This window comes from Phalacrocorax aristotelis, chromosome 3, assembly GCF_949628215.1.
Source record: "Phalacrocorax aristotelis chromosome 3, bGulAri2.1, whole genome shotgun sequence".
Lineage (NCBI taxonomy): Eukaryota > Metazoa > Chordata > Aves > Suliformes > Phalacrocoracidae > Phalacrocorax > Phalacrocorax aristotelis.
This window is the reverse complement of record NC_134278.1, coordinates 67,592,236-67,609,661: the sequence shown is the minus strand read 5'-3', so window position 1 is coordinate 67,609,661 and position 17,426 is coordinate 67,592,236. Positions and strand designations below refer to the sequence as shown.

Sequence of the window (17,426 nt, the reverse complement as noted above, 5' to 3'; positions counted from 1 at the left end):
CTTCTAGATTTAGGCATTAGCTAAGCAAAAGGGAGCTTTTATAGCCACTTCACTACAGCACCGTCAGACCTCACAATTAAGCATAAGACCCAAATCAAAATGAAGCCTTGAAGTTACAGGATTAGGATTTGCTCTGATCCAGCACTTATTCTTAACCTGCTTTATTAAGAGGATAGCATTACTAACAATTTACAGGAATTACTTAGGCAGAGGAGGTGATGAAAGGATCTCGATTGCTCAGCCGGTCAGTAGCAGAACCCAGTTTCTGTTTTCTTCACTGTAACAGTTCCTGTACCTTACTGACTGCTAACCACACTGTGTGTTGTCATCCTCATCAAGCCTGCCTTCCCTGTTTTAAAGAGAAGACCCATTTAATTGTCCGTTCTACTTCAATCTGTAATAACGTTCCAACTTGATGTAAAACATTTATGAATTCAAAGTATTTGCCAGAATTTGCTCAAGCAAGTCCTATCGCTGTTTTGCTTAACAGGCTTGGTGCCAGCCAATTTTTAGTCAAGGTAAAACTTCCTAAACCAGATCATCCCAGAACTGGGAAACATGGAATCTTGTGCCCTGAAAACACCCTCCTTGGTGGCTCCTACAAAATCAGTAGTCTCAGCAAGAGGCAGCCTTGAACTCCTTGTTTTTCCATATAGAGAACTTCATCCAGGTTTAGGATTTTTGGCAAGGCATAGCTGGAAGAGTTTTGCAGCATTTCTGCTGGTTTGTTTCCAGTTTTGCTCTGTGTTTTTTTTTATGAACTGGAAATCTATAGTAGCTAACTCTGTCCTCTTGACAACTCACAGACTCTGCATTTAGTATAGCAGTTAAAAGAAAGGACATTCAGGATAGCAGTTAAAGGAAAGGCTGCTACATTCTCAGCCACGTTCTACAGATTTAACAAGATTTGCTCTCATCTAGGATAGTCAAAAGGGTGATTTTCGTTGTCAATTGGATGAGCTGTAGGGGGGAAAAAAAGTATGGTATTATTGACAATAGCTTCTTTTTCATTGTGCGTGACTGAATAGGCAGCTTATTCCCTATTCCGGTTTCTGAAGTTTTGGCACTATAATTCCTGAAATGCCAGACTTGAGAAAGAGTGGCCAAGGACCTGGAATGTTCTAGTTCTGCCTGTGCTGAGAGCTCGTTCCCCGCTACCCACACTGAGGTTATTGAAAACCCAATGAATTCAGGTCACAGTGGAGCAGCATCTGTTGACAAAGCACTGTTGACGTTTTCTGGGTTTCTTTTGAAGGAGATATGAGGTAAAAGAGCGCGAAGCTTGTGCCTCATTTTTGGTTGTTCCTAAATGATAAGCTGCTGCCAAGTTCAGTTAATGTTTCTTCCAGTAAGCGTGGGTTCTCACAAGTTTATTTTGTACTACCAAATTGTTAGGTGGGTTCAGGCCTGGAAATAAACATCATTAAATGATCCAGTGGTTACATGCTGGAAGACCCTTATCTTTGTATTCGTTTTATTCTCCAGCTGCACTCCCAAGTATTCCTTGGGATTACCTATGACTGATCATCATGAAGCCCCATGAGGACATGCTATGTTATGAAGAAATAGATATGTAGAGAAGTTTATGAAGGATTATTTTCGATTGTGGTAAGAAGGAAAAAGAAGCAGACAAGACTTCAGGATTTTATCTGGTTTGTTCTTACCCATAATAGAAAGAGATAAAAGCTTGAAAGATGATTATGAATATATTTCTTTCCTCAGCAAAAATTCTGAAAAGTCTCAAGGTCAGATTGCTTTCTGTTCCCATGAAAGTCATCTTAGTAACAACTCTGGTAATGCATTCTTCACTCTTCTTCCACAGGAAACTTTCACATGGAGCAATGCAAAGTATGCAATAAAATCTTCTGGACTGAAACAAAATGTAATTTGGCATTTACATTTTGGGTATGCTGAGACTGAGAAATTATTTTAAATGGATGGGGAAGGCAAGACCTAGCAATAGGTAAAATATAGATACAATATTACCCAAAGTAAAGGCACATTTAGACATGCATGTGATCAGGGAAGGAAAATCTATGGTAATCATCTCTTGGTCTTACCAACAAAAATAAACTAACAGAAAAAGCACTGAGAGTTTTCTGAATCTATTGAATTAGAACAATCATGTCACAAAGCATTGTTTAAAACCATGTAAAATGACAAAAGTAGTTCATGACATACTGAATTTGTGGAGTTTATACCACACGTTTAAATCCAGCCATGTTTGTCCAAGACTGAAAGCAAATGGAAACTATGGGCAACACAGCTTTTACGTCTCAAAATGAAATAATGATCTTAAAGCTTATGATAAGAAAGGAAAGAGGAAGGGAGTTCCCTTGGTTAAGTAATCTCTATTCCACCTTGATATATTCCTTTGTGCTTTTTTATTTGGAATCTGATTAAAAGCAGAGCTGTGTGCCACTTACTGCAAACACCCCCTACAAATCTGAACTCTTTCTATAAGGACCAGCTCTTTTAGTTTTGTTTTTGTTTTTAACATCAGACTAGAGGTGTATAAAGAGAATGTTGACAAAAACAGCAAGTCAAGTAATGTCAACTAACTTAGTTCATGTGCCTCACAAATGGAGCACAGATGTGTGCTTAGAGCAGGTGTGAGTGGTAAGGAAGGTAGAGGCAAAATAAATGCCCACTGGTTTACAGAGGGAAAAATAATTCATCAGCCTACGTACAGGAGTTTTTTTACTCCACGTTGTTTTATAATTATATCTATTGCTGACATCTGTATCACTCTCACTGTGGGAATGAGGCTGTAAGAGTTAAAAAATGCAAATAATAAGCTATTTCAACTTAACTAAGAGTGCCAAAATTCAGAATTTCAGGGCTCAAATAAGAGTGCAGAGTTCAAGGTACCATTAATGGACATAGCGTACATTTTCTTCTCCTGTGATATCATGCTGAGTCACACCTTTTAAGATCAGAAGGACTACGTTGTTTGACTTTCAGCATAAACTAAGATGTTGAGTTTTGCCTGGTCATTCTCAAATGAAGACCGTAACATTAGAAAGGCCTTAAATCCCAGGCTCAGGACTGAATGACAGTGATTCTACCTCCTGTCCAGTTCTCTCCATGGCCAAGTGCTCTTTCAGTATAAGTTGTGAAAGTTGTTTGCATTGACTGGTACTTGTGTTTCTCATTCAGTTCCAGAAGGTGCACTATCTATAATGCAATTTGCAGTTAAATACTGAGCCAATATAAAACATCTAGTATAGCTTTTGACTCAGCTAAGTCAGGAATACAAGCTGTGTGTTACTGTGTGGTTTGGTACCAGCTGTCAAAACAAAAGACCATTTTCTCTTATTTTTCCCTCATTGAAACAGAAAGAATTGCTTGATGCAGAGGTTACTAGGTAAAGTCCAGAAGGTCCCAAGTATCACTCTAGCCTATTTTTCCACTCAGGACTGCCTCTTTCAGAATCTCTTCCCATATTTTGCCTAGCCTCATTTAAGTGCTCTAGGCAACAAGGCCTCTTCCCCTTTGAACATTAGAGATAAGGTTTATTTTGTAGTGTAAGACTGGTTAGCCCTAACAGCTGCATCCAAGAGCAAGAGAAACAGAAAATATGTAATATTGGGGCTGCTGTTTATTATTGGTCTTACATTTGCCCTCCTACTCTGCATCACTGTAGACAAGAACATTTCCAAGCGCTATTAGAAACTAAAGTTATTTCTGTTCCACTCAGACTGCAGCTGCAGTGCAGGCTGCACAGGGAACTGCCAGTGCAGAATTAAAAGAGAATATACAATGGACACTTCTCTTGCAGTTAAAGGAGGGTAATTTTGACTTTAGTGTATGATGAATAAGACACTAAACTGGAGTCTGAATTACAAGAATCCACCTATCTCTTGGGAAATCTTCTGTTTATCTTCTGTGTATCTCTGTGATAACACAATAATGCCGAAAACAGGTGGGCACTGATAAAGATGTAAGACCAAATACAAGGCAGGTATAAGCAGGGTGACATTGCTAAACAAAGCAGAACACTGCCTACTCTCACCAGACATGAATTTTAACTCTGATATTTTTCAAGGGCTTACTTGGAACTGTACCTCAATTAAATATTCATTAATGAGAAAAAGCTATTTGTGTTTCATAGCAAACAGCTCATACACAATTTACAAATGGCTACATATATCCTTAATTAGTTTTCAGCAACCCCACTAAACAGTGAGGGCAAACTAAATCTGTTTTATGTCAAGGCTGCAGATACACAGTCACCTTATCTAATCAGCCCCAGCTGCCTTAAAGTCAGTAACTCAGAAACAAAGAGGCTACCAAAACAAATAACTTCTGTGAGGCCTCGCTGGAGGAGAAGGGGATCGGGCTGATTACTGCTCACCTGCCACACTGAGGCATGCAGGCAACCTGAAACAAAGGGAGTTTTCACTGCTTCCCAATGACACACCTAGTTTGTGAAGTAATTACCTCTGACGCATGACAGAAAAGAAAAACACCTAGTCTTGTAGCGTGTTGGCTAGCAACTCCTCAAAACACTTTGGAAAATAATATCATTATGCTACCCTTAAAATAGCAGGTGAATTTCACCTGTTTGCAGCAGGTAACTCAGGACCTAGGTACTAATTGAGTACCACTTGAGCCTTCAAAATAGAGCTGAAGTGCTGCCTCAGATATAACCAGGATTTTACACAGACTTGATTTGCTTCTAGGCGGAACACAGCTCAGCGTTTCACTTACTAACAAGTTGATTGTCTTTTAAAGGTGACGTGATGAATTCTTTGGTCTCTTGTAATAAAAGACAAATATAAGATGGGGGTGGATGATCTATAACACACGCTTATGATCACCTTCTATGCCATGCTTTCATCTGTGTGACCTCTCAGCAATTGCTAGCAAGGCCTTTGGAGCCAGGTTTGTTGGTCCACTGCTCTGTTTTGACCTTCAAGCACTTATAGAGTGGGAGGAGAAAGACGAGATGCTGCTGTTGAGGTTGAGGATCTGTTGAGTCCAGAGCTAGTGGCTCATGAGTTAATTGTTCAGTTTGTTTAATTATCTTGGAGTGGTAAAAACATTGTCACTGCAGCAATCAGACATGAAACAGAGTTTCTGATTCCAAGAAGTTTGTCTGGTTTTCCCAACGATATAATTCGGCCTTACGGACTTTGCTTTGGGAGGTTTAGCACAAACATATGTCCATTAGAGACCTTCATAGACTTGCCTTGGATTATCTCCAAATACATCCCCAGCTCAATTCTGGATCTGGGAGCACAAGAGCTGGAAACACCTGGTAGACGTGGGTGACCCATACTGTCCTCTAAGGCATGCTACGCTGTTACATGTGCCATTTTGCTATGAGAAAGTGGGTTGCCCTGTGTTGTTCTCCCTGACCATGGTCTGTCCGCCAGGGCAGGTGGAGAGTGAGGTTAAAGTACAACGTCGGCTATGGCCTTCTTTTGCAGAGTTCAGTTTTAAGGCCAAATGCTGTTAGTGCTTCAAATATTGTTACAATCAGGGCTTCACAGTGGGCCACACTGGGTAACATGACCTGTTTGTGATACAGCGTGGTGAAGCGCGGTCACCCCAGGCACGGCCTCAGTTCAGTGCCCGGGTGCTCTGGGCTTAGGGCCGTGAGTGGCTTTTGCCTACGCTCTGTGGGGAAACTGGTCTTTGAGGCCTGTCTGTGACAGCCTGCGGGAAGGGCTCCCAGAGGGCGGACTGTGGCCTGTTCAGGAGCCTGGATGACAGAGTCCCCTGGGAGACAGTCCTGAAGGGCAAAGGGGTCCGGGAAGGCTGGGCGTGCTTCAGGAAGGAAGTCTTAAAGGCGCAGGAGCAGGCTGTCCCCATGTGTCGTAATATGAACCTGCAGGGAAGACGATGAGCTGGGCTGAATAGCAAGCTTTTGCTGGGACTCAGGGAAAAAAGGAGAGTTTGTGACCTTTGGAAAAAGGGACAGGCAAGTCGGGAGGACAAGGATGTTGTAAGGTTATGCAGGGAGAAAACCAGGAGGACCAAAGCCCAACTAGAACTTATTTTGGCTACTGCCATAAAAGACAATAAAAATGTTTCTATAAATAAATTAGCAACAAAAGGAGGACTAAGAATCTTGATTCTTTACTGGATGTGGGGGGAAACATAGTGACAAAGGATGAGGAAAAGGCTGAGGTACTTAATGCCTTCTTTGCCTCAGTCTTTAATAGTCAGACCAGTTACCCACAGGGTATTCAGCCCCCTGAGCTGGAAGGCAGGGACAGGGAGCAGAATGAAGCCCCCATAATCCAAGGGGAAATGGCTAGCAACCTGCTACACCACCTAGATACACACAGGTCTACGGGGCTGGATGAGATCCACCTGAGAGTACTAAAGGAACTGGCAGAAGGGCTCACCAAGCCACTTTCCATCACTTATCAGCAGTCCTGGCTAACCGGAGAGGTCCCAGTGGACTGGAGATCAGCAAATGTGATGCCCATCTACAAGAAGGGTGGAAGGAGGATCCAGGGAACTACAGGCCAGTCAGCCTGACCCTGGTGCTGGGGAAGGTTATGGAGCAGATCTTCTTGAGTGCCATCACACGGCACGTACAGGACAACCAGGGGATCAGACCCAGTCAGCATGGGTTTAGGAAAGGCAGGTCCTGCTTGACTAACCTGATCTCCTTCTGTGACAAAGTGACCCACTGAGTTGATGAGGGAAAGCCTGTGGATGTTGTCTAACTAAACTTTAGTAAAGCCTTTGACACCATTTCCCACAGTATTCTCCTGGAGAAACTGGCTGCCCATGGCTTGTACAGGCATACTCCTCGCTGGGTAAAAAACTGGCTGGATGGCTGGGCCAAAAGAGTAGTAGTGAATGGAATTAAATCCAGCTGGTGGCCAGTCACAAGCAGGGTTCCCCAGGGCTCAGTTTTGGGGCCAGTCTTGTTTAATATCTTTGTCAGTGATCTGGATGAGGGGATTGAGTGCACCCTCACTGAGTTTGCAGACCACACCAAGTTGGGCAGGAGGGTTGATGTGCTTGAGGGAGGGAGGGAGGGAGGGAGGGAGGAAGGAAGGAAGGAAGGAAGGAAGGAAGGAAGGAAGGAAGGGTGGATCTGGACAGACTGGATTTATGGGCTGAGGCCAAGGCCAAGTGCTGGGTCCTGCACTTGGGTCTCAACAACCCCATGCAATGCTACGGGCTTGGGGAGGAGTGGCTGGAGAGCTGCCTGGAGGGAAAGGACCTGGGGGTGTTGGCTGACAGCCAGCTGAACATGAGCCAGCAGTGTGCCCAGGTGGCCAAGAAGGCCAACAGCATCCTGGCTTGTATAAGGAATAGTGTGGCCAGCAGGAGGAGGGAAGTGATCAACCCCCTGTACTGGGCACTGGTGAGGCCGCACCTCGAATGCGGTGTTCAGTTTTGGGCCCCTCAGTACAAGAGGGACATTGAGTTGCTGGAGTGCGTCCAAAGAAGGGCAACAAAGCTGGTGAAGGGTCTGGACGCAAGTCTTATGAGGAGCGGCTGAGGGAACTGGGGTTGTTTAGTCTGGAGAAGAAGAGGCTGAGGGGAGACCAACTACCTGGAAGGAGGTTGTAGTGAGGTTGGTGTTGGTTTCTTCTCCCAAGTAACAAGTGATAGGACAAGAGGAAATGTTGTCAAGTTGCACCAGGGGAGGTTTAGATTGGATATTAGGAAAAATTTCTTCACTGAAAGGGTTGTCAAGCATTGGAATAGGCTGCCCGGCAAAGTGGTGGAATCACCATCCCTTGAGGCATTTAAAAGATGCATAGATGTGGCACTTAGGGACATGGCTTAGTGGTGGACTTGGTGGTGCTGAAGGGTCTTTTCCAACCTAATTGATTCTATGAATCTATGACTCTGCAGGCTCAGCCCACTCCATGCAGACATGGCAGACCAGGCTTGTGGGGCAGTTTCCTGGGTCAGCCCTCCATGGCTGCTGTGCCAGGCAGGACAGCAGCACAGAGTGGGAAAACTGGGAGTCCTGGCTGCTAGCCTAGCTCCCCTTCACCTGCCTGACACTGTGAGGCAGGAAAATGCCAAAAGGGCCTTAGACATGACAACAAAACAGGGTGTGCATGTGCAGCTGATTCACGGGGTGGAGTAACAGCTGGAGGTGCTTGCAACGAGAGCCACTGGTCTCCCAGATGGGGCCCGCCACAGAGCAGATGTGCCTTGGAGGGTTCAGAGGCATCCTGCAGAGCTGCAGCTAAGCTGCTCCCAGAAAGCAACGTAGGTAGCACTTACTCTATTTCTTTCTCAGCGCAACCATCTCTATCAACACAGCATTTTTTCCAGTTGTGTTCAAATTGATGGGAATTCTCTGGATCCCTTTAGGAGGCTGTCCCACAAGCAAGCAATGCCTCAGCAAGGAATAATTTTCTACTATATTATCTTTCCTGATATCTAAATGTGCTCCTTCCCTGCATTGCTCTCAATACCCTCCACCCCGTTGTCTGAAATAACTGCTCACTCATCACTGTAGTGGGTTTAGCCATGCTGTACGAATCTAGAGATAAGAAACAATATTCTATAGATAACAGCACAGACTTTTGCACAAAGTTCTTTCTTGTCTCAGAGTTCAGTCTGCACCCTTATTTAAAAAAAAGGAACGTTACAAAAAACTCCTCTTTACAGGAACAAAATTAAAAAGCAGCATGCAATATCATTAGTGCATGCTAAGGACTTTTGAAATAGTCGAGTTGTCTCAAGTAAGATCATGGCCACCGTTCTCCCCAGTTGCCAATGTGTAGTATATGAAATGATCTCTTTTTCTATGCTTCAAGCAGCAATTAAGTATTGTGTTTCAAATGCCACCACACAGCAACGGTGAGTAAATAATGGCTTCAATAAGGAGTGAGAAAAAGTTTTGTTTGCCCTTGCAGGTATTAAATTTCAGCAGGAAATCTAACTCAAACAAAACCCTAAACAAAAGTTATTGGAATTCCTGACTGACAACCCAATTTTCACGTTAGACAAGGAAGATAATCAAAATTATCTCTCCTGGCTCTAAAATCTCTAACCACTGATTTCTACTATAGCTGTAAAATTCTGAGATTGAGTTTTTTAACTTCAGGTATAACACATTTTTAACACATGGGAAAAACAACTGCAGCAACTACATGTGCTAAACAGTTTATTTCTGTAATGAATATCCTTTAAAAAAAAACCCAACAGTAAAACTCACACTGGCAGGATTGAAATATGAATTTAGGTTATTTTCTTGTTCTTCTGGTAACCTGGTTATTCCTCCCTTGAGAAGAAATGCAATGCTTTGTATCCAGTATCCAGGTGGATTCAAACTCACATCCTGTAAGCAATCTCAGAACATTAGGAAAAAGGTAATTGAATCATTTTTAGACCCAGTGATTAATTCTGTGGAAACCATTTATGGGAAACTCAGCTGCAGTGAAACTTTGCTTGTAGAGAAGAGAATGAAAGCTGCAAGCTGTTTCAATGGAAGCTGTAAGCGAGCCCCTTCCCACAGGACTCAAGCTTGCAATCCTGCCCCAACGTCAAAGCCCTTCAGAGTCAAGACGGCAGGACCAGGCCTGTAACCGAGAGGTTTCATGGAGAAAATTCCATGACTTCACTCCAACAGGCTCTCATTGTAATTCTTAATTGGTTACTTTACTCTCTCGGCCAACCCTTGTTAATGTGAAACGATAACCTTGAACTGTGTTCATGGTTTAAGTATTATCCAAAGACCTGCAGACAGCGTACAGGGACAAAGTCAGAAATTCTTTTGCACTTGTGTGAGGTCAGAATCGGGCTGATTCTGTCAGCCTGATCACAGTAATCCAGCTGTTTATGGGCCTTATCAAACTTTAAGAGTTTGTGCATGAGTCTGGAAATAGAGCTCACCAGCCTGATTCTCCTACTTTTAGCCATGGTGCTACTCCCTGATTTGCTCTGCTCAGCAATTCCTTTTGCATCTTCCAAACCAAAGCTGCTTTTTCAATACTTGTTTACCCAGTGCCTGCTCTGTTTCTTTCCACAGCCTGTCAACGATGCCCTCCAGGCCGCCCCACGGTTCAGCGCCTCTTCGAGCCCTCACTCCTCACCCCAGCTGGGAGCTGGGGAGGCAGCTGCACCAAGGGTCCTGGTTCAGCCCCCAGGTGAGGAGGACGGGAGAGTACGGTGGAGCAAGGAGTTGAGCGATCCCTGTTGTTCACAGTAAGGAAGTAAGGTGTGGCTCATCCTGAATTTGCCTGAAACACACATTCATCAAAGGACAGCCGGCAACCAGGAAAAAGGTTTATCCGGTGAGGGTTACTTGGAATTGCCCATCAAGGCTCTACAACAAAGGCTGGGCCTTATGGGATTGAGTGTCTTGTTCTGTATAATATAGTTAATAAAACCAGTGCCCATAAATGGTGTGAGCTGGCTCCAGGAGTTCTGGGCTGGGAACAGACTGCCGTGGTACACACAAGGACCTTCATCGAAGCGCGTGTACAGGGCAGTGCATGCAGGATGGAAAGGGCCTGCTACAGCAGCCAGTAAACATTATATTATCCTAACAGCAGAACAAGTTGGTTTTGCTATTCTTTGTCTTTTCTTCATTAATTATTAATATTCAGTTAATAGAAAAATGAGCAGTGTGTACCCCCAGGTCTACCCATAAAGGAAGTAATTTATTGCCTGCTTCACAACAGTGCTGTGTAAACACTTGAGTTGTATTAAGTACTGCATTTTTATGGAAGTAGTGGCACATGCAGGTGAACAAACACAACACTTCGGAGGAAACCAAGCACTTTTGGTCTAGCCCAAGCCCACATTGCTACCAGCCCACGACAGTGTAAAAATAAATCAAAAATTGAGGAACTGCAAACGATCCCAACACACTCTTTAAAACCCAAGGTTTCTGTTATTTCCACAGGATTTCTGCTCTGTGCAGCTTGAATACAGCATTAGAGAGGCCCCAGCCTTACTCAAAACCTCTCATGGATTTCAGTCAGCCAGGATGAGGCCCAAGACGGGCACCTGAAACAAAAAGGGTGAGAAAGGAAGTCCAAGGGACCATGATTACTTCCCAGCAACAGAGTGATTTCTTATAAATGCCTTAAAATACCCTTCAAAAATTAGAAGTATTCATAAATATATCTTTGGCAACCCTTGTATTCTCCTGTTACATCTGCCTCTGTATAAGAGGCAGTTTTTCCTCTATTCTTGCTCCCTAAATTACAGAGCAGGTTTCAAATGTCATTATTCAATTTTTTCTTTCTCCACAGATGTAACACTCTTTCTCCCAGTGCAGTTTCACTTCTGAACAGCAAATGGAACTTACCCAGATAGAGACTGGGATCTGCAAGACCCTCCTCAGATTTGAGTGTTTCCATGCCTTAAAGCGTGTATCTGAACTGCTCAATGGGACCCTGTGGCAAGGCGTGTACCTCATGCCTTGAAGGCTACCAACTTCAGTTCAGCCTTGAAACCAGCATCCTCCAGAATCTGGGGAAATTACAATAGTTGTTCAACCCTGTAGTATACTTAGGAGTCTTGCTGAGCTGGAACCTGAATAAAGCATGGGTCCAGCAGGCACTCCTGTACACGCTCAGGGCTAAGAGCTAACTAATCTAATATGGGGAGAGCTGACAAACTGCTTCTGGTGACTGTGATCTTTAGTAAAACTAATTTTCATCCTTAACATTTTTAGAATCATTTCAGTAGGTGTCTATACATCATAGTCACTGTGGCATACATACTAGCCTGTTTTCTTGTAGACATAGCTTTGAGTTTTTATTCTCTACCCTCCCACATTCCGGTGCAATTCCTTTCCTTAATGAGCATGCACACGAAATGACCTCTGTGTTCCCTCTGCAAAATTGGGCACTGTTTCCCTGAACTCTGGAGCTCCCATTTTCACGCAATTATTTTCCTGTGTAGCAACATTTGCAGCAAGTCTGGCTTTGCAAACAGACTTTCAGCCTCTCATTAGGTTGACAAGAATTTGGTCGGCCTGGTAAGAAATCTTTTGCATGTGGCAAATTTGTTTTATTTAAGCACCCCTTTATAGCAGTCTTTTAAGAGAGCCTTCTGAATGCAAAGGCAGACACTACTGCTCAGTCTACCCTTCCCTGTGCATTACAAATTGGTTATTAACGAGGCAGGTAGAATCTGATTTTACGCAATCAATCATGAAAATGTGTTAACAACTGTAACCTAAAATGAGCACCCTTCATGACTATAACATCATTCCCAAACTTCCCTCAGTTACAAGCTGTTCCTGAATGGTTACAGTTCATCCTTAGTCATTCTGGTGTCTCAGAAAGCTCTGCGCAGTGCACTATCCTGGTGATCAAGGCACTGGGCAAGGCAGAAACTGGATCAATGTAACTCTTGAACACTACTCACAGATACTTTTTCCCCAACAGTAGATGAGATTCAGTGAGTGCAAAAATTCGCCGACATTCTTTGACGATGCCTTTGATTTGTGGTGGTGGCAAAGCTGCTTGTCCCAGTAACCTACAGTTATGACATTTAAGTGATAAAAAACGCACAAATGAACACCTCCACTAACAATGCTATTTCACTATCTTAATGTTGGGGAATTACTTGCATTTTACTTCTGGCACAGGTTCTGATTTAATTCCCAGTTAAGTCAATGAAAGCCTGGAGAATCTCTTGGTTTGCTTCATTGATAGGGGACAAGCCCAGCAGCCCATATTTATTCTCCAGATATTAAAAGAAGTGCTCTGCTTATCAGGCATATTGTTAGCTCGAAGGCAATAAAATCTTTGCATCTAAATATAAGCTTTTGTGAGATCTTAGTTGGCAGATGGATTTATAAATTGATAATACAGTCTTGAATATCTTCTGAAACTTTGGTTAATTGAAGCATTTGGAAAGTGTGGATCTTTCCAAACTCACTCATTGAGGAACAGTACTTAAATTATGTTGTCTACTCAGAAACCTTACTGTCAGTGAACTCTGACTTTCCAATCATTGTAAACTGTCTTTAAATTAAGACTATTGCAAAACTGGAATCTAGTTTTATTTTTGTTTGGATAAAGCAACTCAAGCCAGACAGACAGAACTAACCAGGTATGGGGCAGATCTATAGGATAGCTGCAAACTTTACTTTCTGCTGCCTCCTGAACTTTTTTCCCCAGTAAAGACAATTTAGCAGTGGGCTTTTAAAAAAATATTCCATGGATCCTTCTGCACTGAGGGTATGTCCTCGACTATACTGAAATTCTTGAAGACTCTCATAGGTTTCAGTGGACTTGTAATCGAGCTCTGAATGTCAGAGGTGAGAGATTCCCCAATTTCATTTCCTACATATGATGTACAGTGATGGAAGTGTTCAGCTCTGTGAAATGTTATATAAAACTTTATAGTACACTGTTGTACATGGCTTGATAGTGGTACAGATGTGACAGCCTGGAAAACCCTGTACTATAGAATACGGTAATTCCCGAGTCAATCACCTTCTGGAAGAAGATTTTCTGTTCAGGAATTAATGGGCAGCAGATGCTGGGAGGAACGCATTTCTCCGTCTTTCTTTCAATACTGCTTCATACGTAAATACACATAAAGCATGATATACCTCTAAATATATGTATAAAAGGCGTATAGCCAGGATTGCTCTTTAGAAATGACAAAGCACTATCAGGCGACCAGTAGCATAATCTTTAGTTTAAACATAAATAGGTTCTGAAATCCTACAACAGAAACAGCTTCTGCAGTTTATGTATTGCACTCCACTTGCCAAAAACATGGTCTAAATCAGGAAATGGTGTGAACTAAACTAGTCAAAGTCCAACTAATTAATATTTTACTATAGCTGTTAACAGACAAGGCTGTAAAAAGTCCTTCTTCCCCATCTGTGTGCTTAGCATGTAATAGGCCTATCACCTAGCAGAAACTGTCCAGGAGTCTTTTGGCTCAGGCTCCAGATTAACACAGATCTTGCCTGCGCGGACAAATTCCTGTGGGAGATGAAGGGCTTACACAAATGAGTATTTCAGGTCTGCACCAATATGTTGTTGCGTTTCCAACCCGTCTGACTGCCAGAGGATGCCCTGGCTGTAGAAAACTGGGGGTTTCCCATGACACCCGTCTCCACATGGCTTGACTTCTGCATCCTCCCGAGAGCTACATCCAAGAACTCCAGGGATGATGATTCCTGCAAGACTTAAGGTAGGCAATTAGCACTGCTTGTTCAGTCTCATGCTACATTTGCCAAGCTAATACTTGCAGTTGCACCTTTCTCAACGCACTTAGTTGAACAGAGTTTGGTGAACGGGAGAAACCGCACACCCGTGTAAGAATATTCGGCAGTTGGATCTTGACACTACTTACTGTTGAGCTCTTTGACCCCATGAAATGGCAATCTGGTCTTTCATCTTTACCAGTAGTTTTCTGACCTCCACGTCACATGCGTACCAATGTACCAGCAGACCTACTGGAGATACGAGGGACTGCTGCTGCTAAAAGCACACACGCCAGCCATAAATGGAGCATGAAAGTCACATGTGGCTTTCACGGCCCAGGTGTTCTGGAGGCTATTTTTGAGTAGCACTGAAGCCCAGTAACGTATTTAGCCCATTAGTTAAATGTTCACAAAGCATGTGTGCTACATGCCAAAAATAAATCTGCAGTGACCCGATCTATCGGACTCAGTGCCACCCCGTCACACAGGAGTGGGAATGTGAGGATGCTCCTATCTAGAGGCCAAAATAAGCAAAGCTGTTAAGGTTTTTTTGTACATCCAGATGGACACATCCTAGCCACTTCCTCCGAGTTCATTTCACAGGTGTCAGGGGTACGCAAAGGTACCATGCACACTTTCACAACCCAACCAACGCCTCAGCCAGCTGTGGCTGCCACAGCTGGTCCCTCTCTCACATGCACTCACACCCACACACCCCGCGTCTCTCTCCTGAGGTTCCCAGCTGAGAGCCGGGACGGACAAGAGACAGCAGCAGCACGGGATGTTCTCCCCACCCGCATAGAAGGATAAGGATGAAACCCCGGAAACATGGCTCTAACCCGCCCTGCCCGCAGACCCTTGGCAATCCCACGCTCGGACACCGCTGCTCTCTACAGCTTGCCCCGGGAGTCCCGGCGACAGCAGGAACCGGAGCCACCCTCCGACCGTGTCCGCGGGAACCTCCTCTCATCCCCGCCGCCATTTTGAGGAGGGAGCTGAACGGCCCAGAGGTGGCAGCGGGCCTCGGAACGGGGACGACCCGTGCCTCCCGCACCTCCCGCTGGGGAAGAACCCACAGCCTTCCTCCCCAGCGCGGTGAGGCTGCGACGGCACCGGCACCACCGGCACCACCGCCACCCCCTGGATCCGCTCCAGCGCTCCAACCCCAGAGCCCCGCGCATGCGCAGAGTCGCAGCCCAGCCACCACCCGCCCGTGCCACCCAGGGGAAGGGGGGGGGGAAGGACACGGACACGGTGAGACTTTGCCCTGGGAGAGCCCGTGTCGTCACGCGGGCGACGGCCAATGAGCGCGCGCGATTAAAATAGCGCGCTATAAATGGCAGGCGGCGGGCCCAGGTGGGGGGATGGGGTGCGTCCGTGTTCTCGGTCACGGTCGTCGTCCCCGCGCCCGCCGGGGTGCGGGCACACGCCCCGCGCCACAAGGGGAGCCGGCGGGGGGGGAGCGCGCGCGCCTCCTCTTCCCCCGCCTTCGGGAGCGGCCCCGGGACAGGGCGCGATGCCCTCGGGCCTTGGTGCCCGGCCGCGTCGCTCCGCGTCCCCTCACGGCCTCGGTGGCTCTCCCTGCCGGTGTCAGCTCATCCCTTCCTTTAAAACGTGCTCTCCTGCTCCCTCTGAAGGAACCGAGGGCAGCCGGTGCCTTGCCACCGTGGAAAAAAACCCCACTGTTCTCAGCAGCAGTTCCTTGTGCGAGCTCTTAAAACAGCATCTGTTGTAGATGCGAGACTGGCCGTTACCGGTGGAGGAAGCACAATGGTGAAGCTTGTGCTGGCCTGTGTTCCTCCAGCTGTCCTCCGTGAGCCTCAGCTGTGCTGCAACAGAATGGTTTCGGAGGTGTTGCAGGGCCAGGCCTCCCCGGGTGAGACCCTGCTGGAAAGAGGTGGCCCTGCCCTGCCTGGGGCTCACTGCTCGGGCCTCCTAATCCCATACACGGGCGCGCGCAATGAGTACGTAAGCTGAGTGTCCACCACTGAAGAAACATAAAGTGAGGTTTTCTTTTCATCCCCTTTCGGTTTGGGAAAGATGGGGATGCACCACATGGAAGTGAGTAGGAGGGCCGTATTAAAACATAACTGATAATGAAAGCAAACGGTCTTCTATTTGAAGATTTTTGCTTTAATATATGATCAGGAAAATTAAGAATATGTGGTGTTCCTGACTATACACAAGACTGCAAGTGCTGGAAGTGCAGTGGACCACTACAAAGGTCCACCCCTACTTGCTTAAACTATGCTGGTTTTATGGAAATGCCCATAGTACACCTGTTCTTGGCCTGCACCTTGCAATTCTATGTGTTCTCACCTTACTAATTGCACATACTGCATTGCTACTCTCGTATCAGATAAGGCATCTGCTATAGCATCACCAGCTGTCCAGTTGTGGGGTTTTTTTTGTTGTTGTTGGGTGGATTGGGTTGGCTGGTTTTTGGGTTGTTTTTTTTTGGTAACACCTTGGTGAGATAATACAGAAATCCATTTGCTATTTGGGAAGGTATCTTATGTAACTATAATTATTATAATTGGGAAGTTATCTTACATAATTATATATATATTTTAATACAGCTAAATTCTCTAAATAGTAGGTTTGTTCTCTGATTTTTATACAGTTGTCACTGGACTCAAGGAGAAGTATTTACTGAAATGCTTAACATAACAGCTGGGCGAAGAGGGATCATCAAATGAAATTATGAGGTAGCAGGTTGAAAAGAAGGTAACCCTTCACGCTGAACACAATTAAATCTTGGAACTCATTGCTACAGGATGTCAGGCATGTCAGAAGTTCAAAAAGCAATTAAGCATGATCATGGAAAAAAAAATCCGTGCAGGGATGTCCAACACAAACACCTCTGATTCAGGATCTCTTTAAGGTGCAAATCCACATCCTGCGGAAGCATTTTTGGAGAGCAGCCTCCCCTGTCCTCACTCTGTCATTAGACCATTCCTGCTGGCAGCTCTAGGAGATAGAGGCCTGGACTGGGCTAGAAATGCTGCTGTTCTGACCCAGCATGGTCATCCCACTGTTTAAGTGTATTTTCGTTCAACATGATTTATTCCATAATCTGTAATCAATTGTAAACAGAAATTCTTGCAATGAACTTTTGTGATACGTAAACGCTGTTTCCTTATGCTCCATACATCTCTCTTCTTCCTTGCGTGTTGCTTTGGCTGGGGGATGGAAGGTTGCTTTCAAGTGTGTTTGTATAATGCCGCGTTATCAAGCTGAGCACTGGTCCGTGCCTGTATTTCCTAGACAGTTATTGAATATAAATAAATATTAATGATCTGTA

At 44.8% G+C, this 17,426-nt stretch overlaps 1 long non-coding RNA gene across 1 annotated transcript; it reads left to right on the top strand.

Annotated features, from left to right (window-relative positions):
* Window positions 1–16,027: 16,027 nt before the first annotated feature.
* LOC142054792 (uncharacterized) lies at window positions 16,028–17,426 on the top strand. The gene is made up of 2 exons (XR_012659669.1): window positions 16,028–16,183; window positions 16,746–17,426. It is a non-coding gene; the product is annotated as an uncharacterized LOC142054792 (long non-coding RNA).